Here is a 17,492-nt window from a genome sequence, read left to right as displayed (position 1 = left end):
TTTGAGCAAATTCTTGGAGAAGGAGGATGAAGCCATGTTGACACAGCAGAGCAAACAATTCCAAGAATGGGGGAAAAGACACGTTTAAAACAGTGTGGAGACCATAGCATGCTTGGAAAGTTCAAGGGAGAACAAGATATCCTATGAATCAAAATGAGTTAAAGACATGAATAAGGTGCCATATGTGTGGGTCTTTCAGAACATTATAATGCTTTTGGTACTTCGCTCTGAGTGAAATAAGAAGCCATTGAGTGACTAGAGGGATGTCATGATCCTAGTTTCATTTAAGTAAGATAACTGTCATTGCTGCCTTGTTTGGATTATTGAGGGGCAATGAAAAGTTGGGAGTTTATTGCAGTAATTCATGGAGAGTTGACAATGACTTGGTATAAGACTGTGGCAGAGGAAATAGTAGAGAAAAGTTGAATGCTGAGTCTGAATTTTGGACATATTTTAAAGGTGATCCCACTTAGTAGATGGATAAAAATGGGGTATAAGAAAAATAGAAAAGTCAGGAAAGACTCCAGAGTTTTGAGTCTAAGTGACTCCTGAAGCCGGTTTGAAGCAATGAATAGGGATCTGGAATCCAGTTGTTAGGGGATTTAAAAGGAGCAGTCAGGAAGATAGGAGAAAATGCAGAAAGTGTGGTGTGCTGAAAACTAACAGAAGGAAGTGATTTGAGGAGCAGGAAGCCATCAATTGAACCAAATGCTGCCAGTAAGCCAGCACAACGTAATGGCTAAAATAAACCTGCTAAGTCATCCTGCCTGGTTCAAACCCACCCTTGCCATTGATTTCTTTTGGGACTCTGGAAATGTTATTACATTTCTCTGTATCTCTTTCTTCATGTGTAATTTGGGAATTGCAATGGCTTCTATGCTCTGTGAGTTTTGTGAAGTTTAAATGCCTGCATTTGTTTAATACTCCTAAGTTAATGAAAGGGAATAACATGTGCCTAATGAATGGCAGCTATGATTATTATCATCACTAATAATAGCAAATAACAGTGTAAGAAAAAAAGAAAAAAATGAGTTTGGACCATTGGACTGAGTAACCTGAAGGTCACTTATGATATGGACAAAAAGTAATTGAGTAATTTTAGTTCATTGACAACACATGTCTATTTGGAATGATTTCATGTTTAAGAGAGAGTGAGGAAAGTGGAACTGGAGACAATGACTATAAGAACTGTTATGAGAGTTTTTTCTTGAAAAAGAATGGCAAGTAGGGCAATAGTTGATAGCTACAGGTTATCTGAAGCCAACCTAAATCATTAAAATAACCCTTTTCATTCTATCAAAAAGTTAAATTGTGTTGATAATGTGCCTGTAGGAGAACTAAAACTTGCAAGTTTTGAAAAAAAAATCTATAAATGATCTTTTAGAGTTAGTCATTTATTGAACAATATAATGAAAGAGAAGTTTTAGAAATTACCACACATCTTGACCTTCTTGTTGCATACAACCTCTACATATTTTTCAAGGACTGCAAACAATTGAAAATGTGTGAACACCATTCCTTGCAGTTAAAAGCTGAATTGTGTATGAATGCAGCAGATACTTTCAGAAAGTTCACCCGCAATAGCACTTTTTATGCAATTAGAAATAACCTTGAATCTCTTATGCCTCAACTAAGTGCAAACCAGAGACAGCATAAGACCAAAATGTTAAGAGAAGAATTCTATTTTTTTTGTAAGCATTTACTTCTGGATTTTAGCGGCATTATTAAGTAGCAATAAATGACTCTACCCATCGTAACACCACACCAGTCCATCTGCATGTGAATTTCTCACAGCACATTCACAATGACATTTTTTTCACATCTATAAATAAATGGGAATTTTTGCCCAAAAGATGAGAACTGAAAGTATTAGCTCAGATTTTTAGAGCTCTTTCATAATTCTTTCATAATTCAAAACTATAACTAACAAGAATTGGAGAAATATTCCTACTATGGCCAGAGAATTTATACATCTCTTCTTAAAGAGCAATTATTATAAACTTGTTAAAACGCAATTACTAGAAACTTTCTCCAATAACATAGAAAGGACATTTAACTTGGCATAGATGGAGACTTGTAACATGCGTATGTATGGAAAGTAAAACTTGAGTCATGTAATTGTAAACATGTCCCTTTTGCCAAGTTCCTGAAAAACAAAACATTAGGGAAGAAGGCAAATGGTTAACCACAGACTTTTTTCCCTAAAAGTCCTCATAATTTGAATAGAAATCTTATTTCCAGAAGTCTACTCCAAAAAAATAATCAAAAGAAAAGAAAATACTAAACATTTAAATATGTTCATTACAGTTTTATCTGTAACTGTAGAAACAAAAAAACAAACCAAGATTTCCAAAAATAGGGGGTTCTTAAGTTGGAATCTATTCACTGAAAATAGCAATATGTAATCATTAAGTGCACAGTATAAAATGGTTATTGTACATATGTGCTTCATAAAATATTTTCATCTCAATCCAGTCAGCTGTGGTCGTATATATGCATATAGCTATGTGTATAATGCCTGCATCTAATCTTAGGAAGAAAAACAGTAAGTAGCATTTTTTATAAAATCTTGTCTTCAAAATAACTAATTCAATCTGTTTGCACCACATGATGCATTGATAAAGACTTATAGGCTCCTGGGGGTAATTATAGGTCACACCTAAGTAACAAGCCGTTAGGCTTTCTCATTCAGTCAGCTAGCTTCACGAAGCAGAGAAATTTACTTTATTGATTCTGGGTGCTTTGCTAGCCTCTTCAAGTCTTTTTGGAATCCTTTTTCAGGCGTTATGAAGTAGCTCTATATTCTAATGCACATCTTTGCTATAGAAACATGATTTTTCAGCTTTGCAACTCAAGGATGCATTCCATGTATGAATAGGAGTCTTTGTACCACAAGAGTAAAGTCATCAGCTTCTATGCTATGAAGAAGAAATGTTCATCTTCTAATGTGCATATATGTAAGCCACCTCTTTAAAATCAGCCCCCTTAAATGGCACTGAGTATGCTTCTGTGTATGACACATCAATGTCCATTAATTGCGCGAAGAGAGAGAACTGAGATTCCAATGGCAAAATCTGTAAAAGTAGATATACAAAGAAAAGTGGAAGCATCTGTTTAATATATACGACATTAGAATTTAATTTTACCTCTGTGATGCTTTTGTGTGGCTGCAGTGTTACAGCAAAGCACATAAGCATAGCCGTGCAGTGTCAGCAGGTGCATGCCACCAAATTACTGCTTTTAATTTGCATATTCATCTGCTAAGAAGCATGTCATTATCATATCAAAGGGATACTAAGCAACATCTAGCTTGGAGAGATGTGGCATAGTTTCAATAGGAGCAATTAATGCGAGATGAGGACTCTCTTTCTGTCATGTCTCCCAGGGCTAGCTGTAATCGGGCTGAGTATGGGATACCAATAAGACCGAGAGCCCAGTTGGCACAGAATGAGAGAAGAACTGGAAAGGGAGCCTGCCAATCCTCTCCAGTGTACACTTGGTGGCAACGTGGTGCCCTGGGAACTCAGAAGAATTCTATTTGTATTATAGGTGCTGTCCGTATGCACCCATCTGTTTCAATACTTTTAAAATGACTAAATTCTGTCCCAAAGAAGTCATATTTTTAAAAAAAGATATTTGACTTAAAATAGTATGTAAAATAAACATGAAAGAGGTTTAAAATTTAATTTGCAAATGTAATTTTCACTACTTCAGTAAATTTTATTTGAACAAACATTGTTTTGCTGTTGCAAGAATTTATTGAATATCTGCACAAATCAGATAGTATCAGCCCGGGAGATGGCAGACATGAACTAAATGCAGAGCTCAAACTCAACAAACCTCCAGTTGATCAGGGGAGACTGGCATGTAAACCAAACAAAACTTCAGCATTTTGTTTTATGCTGTTCATAAACTTAGGCGAGGTCACAAACACACAAGGTCATCTTTTGCACATGTCTGGTGTCTGATATCACCTCTCTCAAAGAAGGTCTGTAAGAACAAGATTTTTCATTTTAGTTTAGATTTGGGAACTGTCTCACTTTTCTTCCTTTAATGATAGTGGTTATAAAACAATGTGCAACTTAAATATTTGAGAAAGGGAAATGTAGACCACTTTTTGATTATTCTATTGTTTCTCAACCTTTCATTAGATGCATACTTTCAGGTAGGAAACTTTTGTAAAGCAATAACTATTAATATGTTGCTTCTTGCTCAGTCTAGGGTGGGACGTTACACACACACACACATAGAGACTTTCATGCATTTATTCAACACATTTTTAACTGCATATTTAAGAGTCCATTTTAAAATTTTTATTTTTCATGATACAGTTCCATAGGTTCAGGGATTTCCCACAATTCTCGCCCTCCATTCCCTCTACGCTGTTTCCTCTCACATTATTATAATATTAAAATCCTCCAACAATAGTCACAAGTCCACTGTTTTGTTATTTAGGTGTATTATGACATTGTAGGTATAGACAATGGTAGAAAGCCTAGCATCCTTTTATCAACATGTATTTAAACCTTCTTTGGGAGTCCTCCTTTTATCTTTAATATTAAGCCTCTGTAAGCACTAAGGATATTACTGTGAGCAAACTGAACCACACCCCAGCACTTGCATTTACTCTCATACATGCTTCACAATTCCTCAACAGTACAGGCAAGGACTGTGTGTGAGAGCATGCACCAAGCACACGCACAATGGAAAGTTCAATTGAACTCCTTCACCAAGGGCCTTATGTACACTAGATCAGGTCATCTGGTTCTCCTTGCAATCCACAAGTCAGCAATGAGTACCAAAACAATTTCCTATTGGTCAAAGACATAAAACTGAATGGCTTACATGAAGCAAAGCCATGTGTCCAAAGATGATCCAGTTGGAAAGTAGCTGGATAAGATTAAACTCCAAGTTTTGTTATGCCAAATACATGTTGCATTCACATGTTCTTTATAGCACAGATTTAATATTTCAATATAATCTAATCTAGCTTGGGGTCATGAAAATCAATACCACAAGTAACTGAGATGATTTAGTTCATCATTTTCTAGAGGAAAAATACTTATCTGGTGTACTCTTTCACCTTAATATGTGGGAGTTAAGGACGAAATGACATATACGGTAACAACACTATTGATGTGTTCTTCAAATGAGAGTGCTGAAAAGCCATGTTTGGAGCATGTTGCAAACCATCTGCCAGTTGTACTGTAATGGAGTTTATTTTATAATTTTTTATGAGATTTTTTTTTGGACAGTCAGATATACAGAAAGGTGGAGACAGAGAGGAAGATCTTCCATCCACCGATTCACTCCCCAAGTGGTAGCAATGGACAGAGCTGAGCCAATGCCAGGAGCCTCTTCCAGGTCTCCCACACATGTGCAGAGTCCCAAAGCTTTGACCTGTCCTCAATTACTTTCCTGGGCCACAAGCAGGGAGGATGGGAAGTGAGGCTGCTGGGATTAGAACCAGAGCCCATATGGGATCCAGGCAAGTGTGAAGCAAGGACTTCAGCCACTAGACTATCGCACCAGACTCTATTTTTTGTTTTAAAATTCAGTACTGTGACCTCATTCTTATTTTTATTTGACAGTGTACTTTGCTATGTGGAATGTTTTGAACTGAGAAAGTTAAACATTTCTAGAACAGATTGAATTTTGTGCAACCACTTTCCCCTTAAATTAGCAGAAATTTTTTTAAAAATGAAAAACAGCTTTAAAATGACCAAAACTATTCCTTCATTTATTTTGTGACTCTAGTTAATCTTGGCATCAAGTTAAAAAACAGATTGTTAAACTTATCATATTTAATTAAACCTATGCTGAGAGTTATTGCTTTGAGTACAGCCCAAAACCCTGACTTTAAAGCCTGGTTGTCCATGGAAGATACTTAGCTGGTAATGGTGTCAATATTTTCATCTGTAAAATGATAAATTCTTTTAAATTATTTTATCTGTGTAAGATGGGAACAAGTTGCAGCCATTTCTTATGTACAGATTTTGAAGCACAGTGATTCTTCCCACCTTACTCTCCCTCCTCCCTATACTCCCACTCATCCTCCTATTTCTTTTTTATTTTTTAAAAAATGTTTCTGATGACACACTTTCAATTTATTTATTTATTTTTAAAGATTGATTTATTTTTGTATTGGAAAGGCAGATCAGATTTGTGGAGAGAAGATATGGAAAGATTCTCAATCCACAGGTTCACTCCCCAAGTGGTCGCAACAGCGGAGCTGGACCAATCCGAAGCCAGGAACCAGGAGCTTCTTTGGGGTCTCCCATGCAAGTGCAGGGTCCCAAAGCTTTGGGCCATCCTTGACTGCTTTACCAGGTCAGAAGCAGGGAGCTGGATGGGAAATAGGGCAGCTAGGACACAAACTAGCACTCATATGGGATCCTAGTGCTGGTAAGGCGAGGATTTAGCCTTTGAGCCATAACCCTCAGTTTGTTTTGTAATCACGGGCTTACCCCACCATTAGGTAAGGAATTCAACAAATAGTGTGAAAAAAACTGTTCATTAAGGATATAGATAATTACTGTAAACAACAATCAAATGTATGTGAGCATATGACAATTTTGCTCATATAAATTCCTTTTCTGTACTCTGTGTATTAGTTATCACAAATCAAGGAAAACATAACATTTGCCTTTTGCGGACTGGCTTATTTCACAGATTTGCAGTTGGAAACATTAAAGAAGCATAATCGTTTCCATTTACATTCATTTTATGGCAAAGAACAAGACTGCATTTTTTTAAAGGCTGAGGAGTTCTTCATAGTGTATATATGACACATTTTCTTGACCCATGTGCCAGTTGAGGGACAGCTAGGTTGATACCATATCTGACTCATCATGATTCAGCTGCAATAAACATGGGAGCGCAGATAACTCGTTCATATATTGACTCATTTCATTTGGATAAATTCTCAAGAGTGGGATGGCTGGATAATGGTAAATACATTTTCAGATTTAATGGTTGTACTAATTTACATTCCCACCAACAGAGCATTAGTGTACTTTTTTTCGCATGTCTTCACCAGAATTTGTTTTTTAATTTGCATGTGATAGCCCTTCAAACTGATGTGAGGTAAAATCATGATCATAATATGTATGCCTGAGCATTTTTTGAGGAGTCTGTTGGCCATTTGTATTTCATCCTTTGAAGAATGGCTGTTCATGTCCTTTGCCCATATCTTAACTGGGTTATTTTGTTGTTACTGAGTTTCTTCAGCTCTTTGTGGATTCTAGATATTAACCAGTTGCATAGTTTGCAGATGTTTCCTCCTATTCTATCAGTTGCCTCTTCAGTTTATTGATCGTTGGTTTTATAGAAACTTCTTAGTTTGATGCAATCACATTTGCCTATTTTTGCTTTTGTGGTCTGTGCTTCTAGGATCTTTTCTAAGATATCTTTGTCTTTATCAGTGTCTTTATAACACTCCTCCAGTGTTTTCCTCTAGAAATTTTATTGTGCCTGGTGCTAGTTTTAGATCCTTGACCCATCTTGAGTTGATTTTTGTATAAGGTGTAAGATTTCATACTTTTGCACATGGATGCAGTTTTCCAACATCAATTGTTGGAGACTCGCATCTCTCCAGCAACTGATTTTGACTTATTTATTAACAACTAGGTGATTGTAGGTGTCCTGTCTGATTTCCGTTCCATTGGTCTACATGTCCATTTTTGGGCTAGTACAGACTGTTTTGATTATTATTGCCCTATAGTATGTCCTAGAATCTGTTTTGTAACACTTGTAGCTTTGTTGTTATTACTGTTGTTATTATTATTTCATGATACTGTTCCATCATAAATGATGGGACATCATCTCCCTCTCCTCAACAACCCTCTCTCATTCTGATTTCCCCTCTAGTATTACAATGGGTAGTCCTTCATGAACAGTTAAAAGTTCATCAACCGCTATTGAAGTATTTCCTGGCGTTGTAGGCATGGAAAATGTCAGAGAATAAAGCTTCTCACTGACAAGTTATATTCAACAGTTTCACTGGGAGTCCTTCTTTGATCTGGATTCAAAGAGACATACTGCACTATGTCTCCACATCCGGACATGTCAGTCTCTGCTACACTTCTGTTACACATCCCTTTAAATACAGAGCCAGAAAACACAATAAACAACAGGGAGAAAAACAGGAAATTTACATCAACATGAAGTTGAACAACATGCTACAAAATGACCAATGCATCAAGATCGTATAAGTCTTTCACCTTTTAGCTTTGCTTTTGTTTCTTAAGTTTGCTTTACAGTTTGGGGTCTCTTGTTAAAATTAAGTAGATAATCTAGAGGATAACCCTGATTTCTTCCAGATTTAGCTTTCTGTAATCATTTGAAAAAAGCTAACAGTTGCCTACTTTTAGATATAATGTGCATATGCATAAATCCCAAATCCTCTTTTTTTTTTTATTTTCTTAACTTTTTTGTTATTTTAGGTGATGTTTAAATAATTGATCATGGTGAGAAAGATCTAGGGTTAGGGAGAAGTGGGTGTGATCATTGTTTCCAAGCTTTCTATTTCTTCCCGTTTCTGAGGGGAGAGGATGGAAGGGGAGAGATAAAGGGAGAGGCCATACCCAGCCTCTCAACCATCCTAGTACCTGAAAATGGGGAATGGCTACCTGACATCAACCAAAGGTCACAATGCAGCATGTGCTCCAAGGGTTCTGCCTAGGTGGGTGCGATTGTTCTGAAATGCTATTGATCTTGCTGGACTATAAATAAGGAACCCCTTCCAATGTCCATTGGTTGACAGAATTGACCTTAGAATGTCCATTCACCCAGATGTTGCTGTCAATGTTTGGATGGGGTGGTTGTACCTATGTTCTGTTCTTCATTCTCTACTATGGTGCCAGATGTCCTCTGCACGCCCCAAAGGGCTACCATATCCTTTATGTGCACCATGGTCTGCCAGACAGCACTCCATCCGTTACACTGAGGAGGACCAGTTCTCATAGGTGAGCCCGGACCTGGGCAAGGTAATCTGGACCCAGCCAGATCCCTCAACCCTGTGGCACAGGGACTCAGCACCTATCCTGTAGGTAGGCTAAGGACCTGGGCAAGGTGACCTGAACCCCATTAGACCCTTACCCCTGGGATTCATGGATTCAGCACCAACCACACAGATAGGCTCAACAACTCAAGACAGACCACCCAGGTCCTACTAGACTCTCCACCCCCGGAGCTCACAAACCTGGCACCCAATACACAGGTGGGCTCTAGGACCTGGGCCAGCAAACTCAGGCCCCTACAGAACTTCCACCCCTGAGGCTAAGGGATCTAGCACCTAGCACACAGGTGAGACAAGGAGTCAATCTAGATGAACCAGGCCTTGCCATATCCCTCACTGTGAAGCTCATAGACCTAGCACCCACTGTGCAGGTGGGCCAAAGAGCCTGGGCCATGCAACCCAGGTCCCACCAAACCCCACCCCTGGGGCTCACAACTTAACACCCAACACACAGGTGGGCCCTAGGACCAGATGACCCAAGCCAAACTCCCCACCACTGGGCTCACAGACCTTGCACCCACCTCACAGGTGGACTTAACAATCCCTCTGTCCTTGGGGCTTACAGACCCAGCACCTACCACCCCCAGACTGGCATGACTCATCTCACCTCAGTATCCAATACCATGTGCTTTAACCTACTTCGAACCAACCTGTCCCCAGTTCCAGCTTATGCTGTTTGGTGCTACAGCCTATCCTTGCCAAATCAGCCTCCTTTTTGACTCCAGTGTGAACTTGCTGGTGTTGCAGCCCAACCCACCCCCATACCACACCCTAATTCTTGGGGCTGCCAGTAGATATTGTCAATTGGCCCAACTTGGCTTACCCCCTGACCTGACCCACATGAATGCTGGTGGATACTGTATGCTGGCCTGGTTTACACTGCTCCTTCCCTTGATTCTTGTGCTTACCTGCAGGGACTGCAACTTTACACAGGAGTTCACCAAATCTTCTAGCCAGTCTCCTCCCAGTGGCACATCTTGCACATACTGGTGGGTCCTTGGCCCAGGTTGACTTTGTGTACCTCTTGCCCTGGCAGGAATGATGTCTTTGCCCAATCAGCCCATACCCTTTCTGGTTTTTACTGTTGGGTGTTGCAGCCAAGCCGAACATGGTCCATTCCAAGACACAGTTCTCACATGGTTTAGCAGGAGCCAATACTTATCCCAGCCTGTTCTACATCCACCCTGACTCTCCTGAGTACCAGTGGTTGCTGGAGTCTATCCTGGTCTGGTATACCAGAGGCAATTTCCATTCACTGATTCATTTCCAAAATAACCGCAATAATCAGGATTGGACAGGCCAGAAGCCATGAGGCAGAAACTCCATCCAGGTCTTCCAGCTGGGCATCAGGAACCCAAGCACTTGGCCATCTCCCATCACTTTCCTAGGCGCACCATCACTTGAATTAGCATTCACATGGGATGACAGCATTACAGGCAGCAGCCAGACAATTAGGCAACAATGCAGGCATCTTTTATTGTCAACATTTTTTTGAATATTTATTTTATTCATTTGAAAGACAGAGAGAGAGAGAGCAAAAGAATGAGAGAGAGACAGAGACAGAAGAGTGACTTTCTATCTGCTGGTTTTCTCCCCAAGTAATGCAACGGCAAGGACTGGACCAGGCTGAAGTCATGAGCCAGGAGCTCCTGAATCTTCCACATGAGTGGCAGGGGCCCAAGCATATTCCATTACTTTCCCAGATGCAGTCACAGAAAGCTGAAACAGTGAGAGCCCAAATCAGTTCCTGTATGGGATCCAGTAACTTTACTCTGAATGTCATCAGCTGTAATCTTTGGCATCATTACCAACTTTTCAAATATGATTCTAAAACTTTGTGTAACTAACAAGGTAAGAAACTAGTTTTCCTCTTCTGCTCTCCTATTATTTTCAGAAGAACCTAACACAGGAGATATTTTATTCATTTTAGTTCCAACCCAAGCATTCCTTTGATCTATTTCGTCTCAGAACATCTCTTATTTATTTGCATTTTAACCAACCTTCTAGTACTTGAAAACAGGCACTGTTTAGATGATGTTTGATTCTGGGAACATTTCATATTTACAATATGTTCAATAAACAATTGCAGAGGTGGCCATTGTGGCGGAGAGAGTTTAGCTGTTATCCAAGAGGCCTACATCCTATATTGGAACAACAGGAATCAATTTTATGAAACAATTTATTACTGCAGTATTTATCACTATCAAGTCAAATGGAATCACTCACTTCTCATGACCTTTCAGATATTTGTGCATTTTGTAATTGATTTGTTTAACCCTGCATTCACACAAGGAGGTCTTTGGGATCAATTTATTGTTTTCAGGAGAATGTAACTCAAGTCAAAGCCATAAATAGTCTCATATACAGCTCTGTTGGAGGTATATTCAAAGGACGGCATTTTTTTTTACAAATAAATCTCATCTTCAATTACGAGTTCATTTTGTGCTTTTGGTACACACTTCAGACTTTCACACAATTGTAGACTTCTTCTGACTTTGCTAAATATTTAAAACTCTAAATGTGATTTTTTAAGCTGTAATTTTGAGAAAAAAAAAATTGTATGATTTGTTATCCTCAAGTCTTGAAATGGAGACAAGATTCCCATCATGCACAATGACAAACCTGACTTCTACTTTTAACTTCTACAGTAGGAAATGAGAATCTTCAATGCTCTCATTGGAAGAATGGAATGTACTTTTCATCCTTTTGAATGGCCATAGGTGTATTAGTATAGTATAAGATTTGGGCATTTCACCCAGGGACAGTAAACAAAACCAACCCAGTGAAGAAATGGGTGAAGGAAATGAACAGACATTTTTCAAAAGAACAGATTCAAATGGCTAACAGACATTTGAAACAATGCTCATGCTCTTTAACTGTCTGGTAGATATAAATGAAAACCACATTGAGATTCTGCCTAGCTCCAGTGAGGTTGGCCTACATTCAGAACTCTACTAACAACACCTGCTGGCGTGAATTTGGAGAGAAAGGCACCCTCCTTCACTGCTGGTGGGAATGCAGGCTAGTACAACCACTATGGAAACAATATGGAGAGTGCTTAGAGAATTGCAAATAAGCCTGCCATGTGAATCAGCTATCCCACTCTTAGGAATATACCCAAAGGAAATGAAAACTGCATATGAGAAGGGGATCTACAATCCTATATTTACAGCAGCACAATCTACACTAGCAAAGACATGGAAACAACCCAGATGCCCATTCAAAGAGGAGTGGTTAAAGAAAATGTAGTACTTCTACTCCATGGAATATTACTCAGCCATTAAAAAGAATGAAATCATACCATTTGCAACTAGATGGTCTCAATTAGAAACCATTATGTGCAGTGAAATAAGTCAATCCCAGAAGGACAAATACCATATATTCTCTCTAATTTAAGGAAACCATCATAAAAATTTAAGTTCAATAACCCTTTCCATACTGCTTTTGCTGCATCCCATGTGTTTTGATGTTTTTTATTTCGTTTTCATATCTTCAAAATAGTTTCTTTTCTCTTGTTGAATTCATCGCTGGCTCATGAGTTGCACAGTGGCATTATTTTGCCCAAGAGGCTTTTGTGTTTTCTTTTCTTCACTCATACATTGGTTATTCAATGGTTGGCTTTTTCCAACTCCATGGTGCTGTACTTTTTTTGTTCATTTGTTTGTTTTATCTTCATACCTGTTGTTGACTTTGTTTTGTGGCTTCTCATTTAAGGGAATATATAGCGATGGCATAACAGAGACTACCATATCCAGACGTGAAGATACACTGCCATATGCATCCCTACTTTCAAATCAAAGATGGACTCCCAGTAAAACTGTTACACATATCCAGACGATGGGATGCTGGACTGTCTGACATTGTCTGTACCAGTAATGTTGGGGCACGCTTAAATAACAGACTAATGGAATCATGATTCCTTATGAAGGACTATGCAATGTGATAATATGGGAAAAATCAGTCAGGAGGTAGGAATGTGGGGGTAGTGGCAATCCCAAACCCTGTGGAACTGTACCATAAAATTCAAAGTTTAAAAACAAAAAGGTCTGGGGGTTTCTAAGGCTAGATAAAGACTGCTTTAATTTACAACAGTGAGGCTAAGTGGTGTTACTGAACACAATGAAACAAGAAAATGTGACGTTCTTTAGAAAAAGTAAGCGTTATTTCCACTGCTCAACATAATGCTTATTATGTGCAAAAAATGAAAAATATGCATTAAGTCATGACTACTTTCAGAAGTTATTGGAGCTAGTGAACTTCCTTCGGGAATCAGGTGAGGAACTTTCTCTGGTCCTTACCTAGTTCCAACTTTGGATCCCCACCCTCTCTTGCAATGATTATCAGGGTCGCTCTGGAGCTCCGCCCCTCCCCCCCAAAAGTTAGATTAGATAGACATAGAACAAAGAAAGCTCAGTACCAGACAGAAAACGGTTAGCCTGGGCTCACATATACTTTACTAGGTAGGACACAAAGATAAGTTACTCCTCATTAAGGTATTGAAGATTTCTCTGCAAACCCCTCCTAAAACTGTTCTGCACCTCAACTCTTGACAAATGCCTTGTTAGAGTTAGAAGCCAGCATGGACTATCCCAAAATCTACCAAGTTCAGTAAAAATTATGCTTCAACACTACAAACTACTAAACACTAAAATGAAAATAGACACGAGACAGCTGTATAGTACCCTATAGCCATTTTAGGGTGTATAGCAGCCAGTTGTGTAGATACTAAAATTGAAATGTCAATGAAGTAATCTCAGGATGTGGATAAGAACTTGCAGTTTCTAATCATATTGGTTACTCAATACCATGTCAATTAGCTCCATAAGGTTGTAAACCGTTGTTGATGCTGTGTTGTGGCTTTTAATTGTTCAGGACGATATTCTGCCAGCTCTGCTTTCAGATCAGGGATGGTCTCCCAAGAAACTGTTGAATTTATCTGGACAATAAGATGCTGGACACTATACAAAGTACATGCTTGCAATGAAAGAATCTTGACTGGATTTGAACTGTAATACTGCAATAAGGTGGAGCAATCTACCATGGCGGAGGGTACAGGGAGGGGTTTGGGAAATCCCAGAGCCTATGAAACTGTGTCACAAAATCAAATGTAATTAAAAAAAGAAAAGAAAACAAATATTAACCCCCCCAGTATGTTAAAAAAAAAGTTGTTGGAGCTGAGAATGAATGAAGAATTATAGTATCCTATATCATCAGATTCACCCCTGAGAAGTGGGATTGATATAAACAGAAAAATATAAAATTGTGCCATAGATAACACGGGGAAAAGTATATCATGAACTGATTCTGCTTCAGCCACAGAAGAACTGAAGAGTAACAGATTCATTATACTTGTATGCATGAATTTCAAACATGTTTACTCCAAAAATCCGTATCTTTTAATTCAATTTTTCTTTGAAATTTTTGAAGTTACCCTTATTTTGCGACAAGTCAAACTTGGGAATCTTTGCTCCATTTAAGAAGAAATATTTGACAGAATAGACAAAAATTATAGGTAACCCAAAACAAGAATAAATCACAACATATGACACATGAGATATGTTTATGTGATAAAAGGGAATTTACATTTTCTGAAGTAGAAAATTGGTGACACATACTGGTTCTTTGTTTTGCTATTTTAAGAGTAAGGAAAATTTCCAATTGAACTATCTAGATTTCTGTCCTTTTTAAAAAGATTTATTTACTTTTATTGGCAAGTCAGATTTATAGGGAGGAGAAGAGCCAATCCGAAGACAGGAACCAAAAGGTTCTTCCGGTCTCCCACGTGGGTGCAGGGTCCCAAGGCATTCGGCCATTCTCTACTGCTTTCCCTGGGCACAGACAGGGAGCTGGATGGGATGTGGAGCAACTAGGATTTGAACCGGCATCCATATGGGATCCCGTTGGTTGAAAAGTGAGAATTTAGCCACTAGCTGACCATGTTGGGTGCTCTGTCCTTTCTTTAAAAACATCAAGTTCATCAACCCATATTTCTACGTGACATTCAGCAGAAACTAAACTGTGAGTGCTTTCTTCAAATGAACTCTCTCCTGTTTTTCTATTCCTACCACCCCATCCTCTCATGCCCAGCCCAGCAACCTGGTTGTTCCCTTGCATGCTGCTTGGTATGCTGGGCATCAGTCTTGGCCACATCTCTTGTCCCGGAAACCCTTGAAAATATTCCATGAGACATACGGCATTACCCAGGTTTTAAAGACAATGAAACCAAAGGTTTCAGAAATTGGGTAATTTTCACAATTGTTTATGTAGGAAAAGACTATCCTGATCCTTATTACCTGTCTCAAAAGAGTAAAAATTAGATCAGTTATTTTCAAATTTAGGTGCATATTACAGTCACCTGAGAAGAACTACAAATAATGTGTCCTCCATCTCTGGTCACATAAATCAAAATCTCTTGAAGCAAATCTAGACATGGATATGTGCTTAAAAGTTTCTCATCTGGGGCCAACACTGTGGCATAGAGAGTTATTCTGTTGCCACCTTTGTCTACGTCACACATGGATGTAGGTTCCAGTCCCCTGCTGCTTATCTTCGAATCAGCCTCTCTGTTAATGAACCTGGAAAGTAGCAGAAACCTCTGCCTCTGAACCCACGTGGGGGACCTGGAAAAAGCTCCTGGCTTCAGCTTTGCCAAGTACCAACCTTTGTGACCATCTGGGGAATGAAACAGCAAAAGGAAGACCTCTGTCTATATATGTGACTTTCTCTTTCTCTCCTTCTCTCTTGCTTTCTCTTTTTCACTCGGCCTTTCAAATAAATAAAATCTTTTAACAAAAGGGTTTCTTATCTGATTTCATTTGCAACCAGGGGCATGAACTGCTAGCCCAGCTATCAAATAAAATATAAATTCCAGTTTCTGCTTACTCCTGTGTTTATTTGTTTTAAAATACACAGCCAGACAGTGGGCATTTCAAAATAACAAGGCAATTATTGAACAGTTCACTGTTGGACGTATATAGCATGTTGTATAAGTAAAGAGTTTATCTCCTAAACTGAGTTCAATTTAACCCATGGAGTTTGTGGGTCAATACCAATATTTGTGAGTCAAGAGGAATGGAAACAATGGAGTTTATGGGTCAATACAAATGGAAACAATCCACATATTTGATTTATGGTACCTGTTTGCTGGAAGTATCAACTTATCTTCATGTGGCTAAATTTTTGCCTGTATAAACACCAGACCTTTGATGCTGTTGACAGTAAAGTTTTAGTTCAGGTCTCATAAGCAAAGCTTTTATTTATTTATTTGATGCTTTAAGCTTTTATTTATTTATTTATTTATTTACTTATTTGGTGTCTTAGATCTGTTTTAGTTGTAACAGTCAAAGCCCAGGTTTTTTTTTTTTTTAATCAAAATGTACTGAAGCCAATTGCTTGATTCTTTATGTAAATTTTAAAAAGTAAACCTTCTTCATTAGCTGGTCAGAATACTGCAAGTGTCCTGGTTTCTGCATGAAAGATGTGTGTATTATACGTTAATATGTCTATTTCTGATTAAATTGTTGGGTAAATTTAAAATAACTTTTCTGTGCATTGATTAAAATATTACTGGGGCTGAAAAGAGAGGATGAGACTGAAACATGATTATTTACTCATGACAAAATGAAACATAATTTTTACTTTGCAATAGACTCCATGCATTATAGATGAGTATTTGTTTTTAGAGACCTTGTTCAATCAGGGGAAAAATGTGCAAATTATTTCCTTCTTTTGGATTATGTCTTTACCAGTAAGTATACTGGAAATGATTCTGCAATAAAGTGGGGTTTGATAGAAAATGCAGCACCATCTAAAACAGAACACTTACTTCAGACATGACTTATTATCATGTACCATAAAATGATGAAAAGCAACCGTGAAACAAGGCTTACGATTGCAATGTTCTTTATTTCTGTGAATAGAGCACTGGGTAGTAAATTTCAGATTTTGTGTATTCATCCAAAGCTGGAAGCTAAGGAGGCACTGAGTTTGCTAGAGTTAAGACGTGGTTGTACGGGGGCCTCATGAGCTTCCTTGCAAGAGGTCTGTGTTAACCACTCAGTGTTAACAGATTATGTTAAAACTCACTATCCCAGCTAATTCAGCTCTACTCCTCAAAAAAAAAAAAAGCTTCCCTAGGAAAATTTTGTTACCGGGAGAATGTAGAAGTTAGAATAGGTACACAAAGCAACATGTTTTGCTGCCACATATCTAGGACCCTGATGTCTAGTTCCCATCTATCAACATAGTCTTGCCAACTCTTATTCCTCATAAATACATTAATACTAGTCAGACCCAATTACTAGAATTTCATGAGTTTCATACATTTGTTGCCTGAGTTAATGAGCAACTTTGTCAGTATCTCTATGTTGTTTCTGCCCGAATATGAGAAGTTGGTACCTCCTGGGTTAAATAATTTAAAATAGTTGATGTTGTTCCAAAATGTTCTTTACTATTCCCTAAAGTACCCTGTAAA

The 17,492-nt window shown here is 38.4% G+C and overlaps 1 long non-coding RNA gene across 1 annotated transcript; it reads left to right on the top strand.

Moving 5' to 3' along the window:
* Nucleotides 1-2,536: 2,536 nt before the first annotated feature.
* LOC121171375 lies at nt 2,537-13,412 on the top strand. Its single transcript, XR_005886115.1, has 3 exons — nt 2,537-2,549; nt 12,775-12,776; nt 13,272-13,412. It is a non-coding gene; the product is annotated as an uncharacterized LOC121171375 (long non-coding RNA).
* Nucleotides 13,413-17,492: the final 4,080 nt, after the last annotated feature.

This window comes from Ochotona curzoniae, unplaced genomic scaffold (assembly GCF_017591425.1).
Source record: "Ochotona curzoniae isolate NIBS_2020 unplaced genomic scaffold, NIBS_Ocur_1.0 scaffold_2587, whole genome shotgun sequence".
In the NCBI taxonomy this organism is placed as follows: domain Eukaryota; kingdom Metazoa; phylum Chordata; class Mammalia; order Lagomorpha; family Ochotonidae; genus Ochotona; species Ochotona curzoniae.
This window is presented reverse-complemented; position numbering and strand designations above follow the sequence as displayed.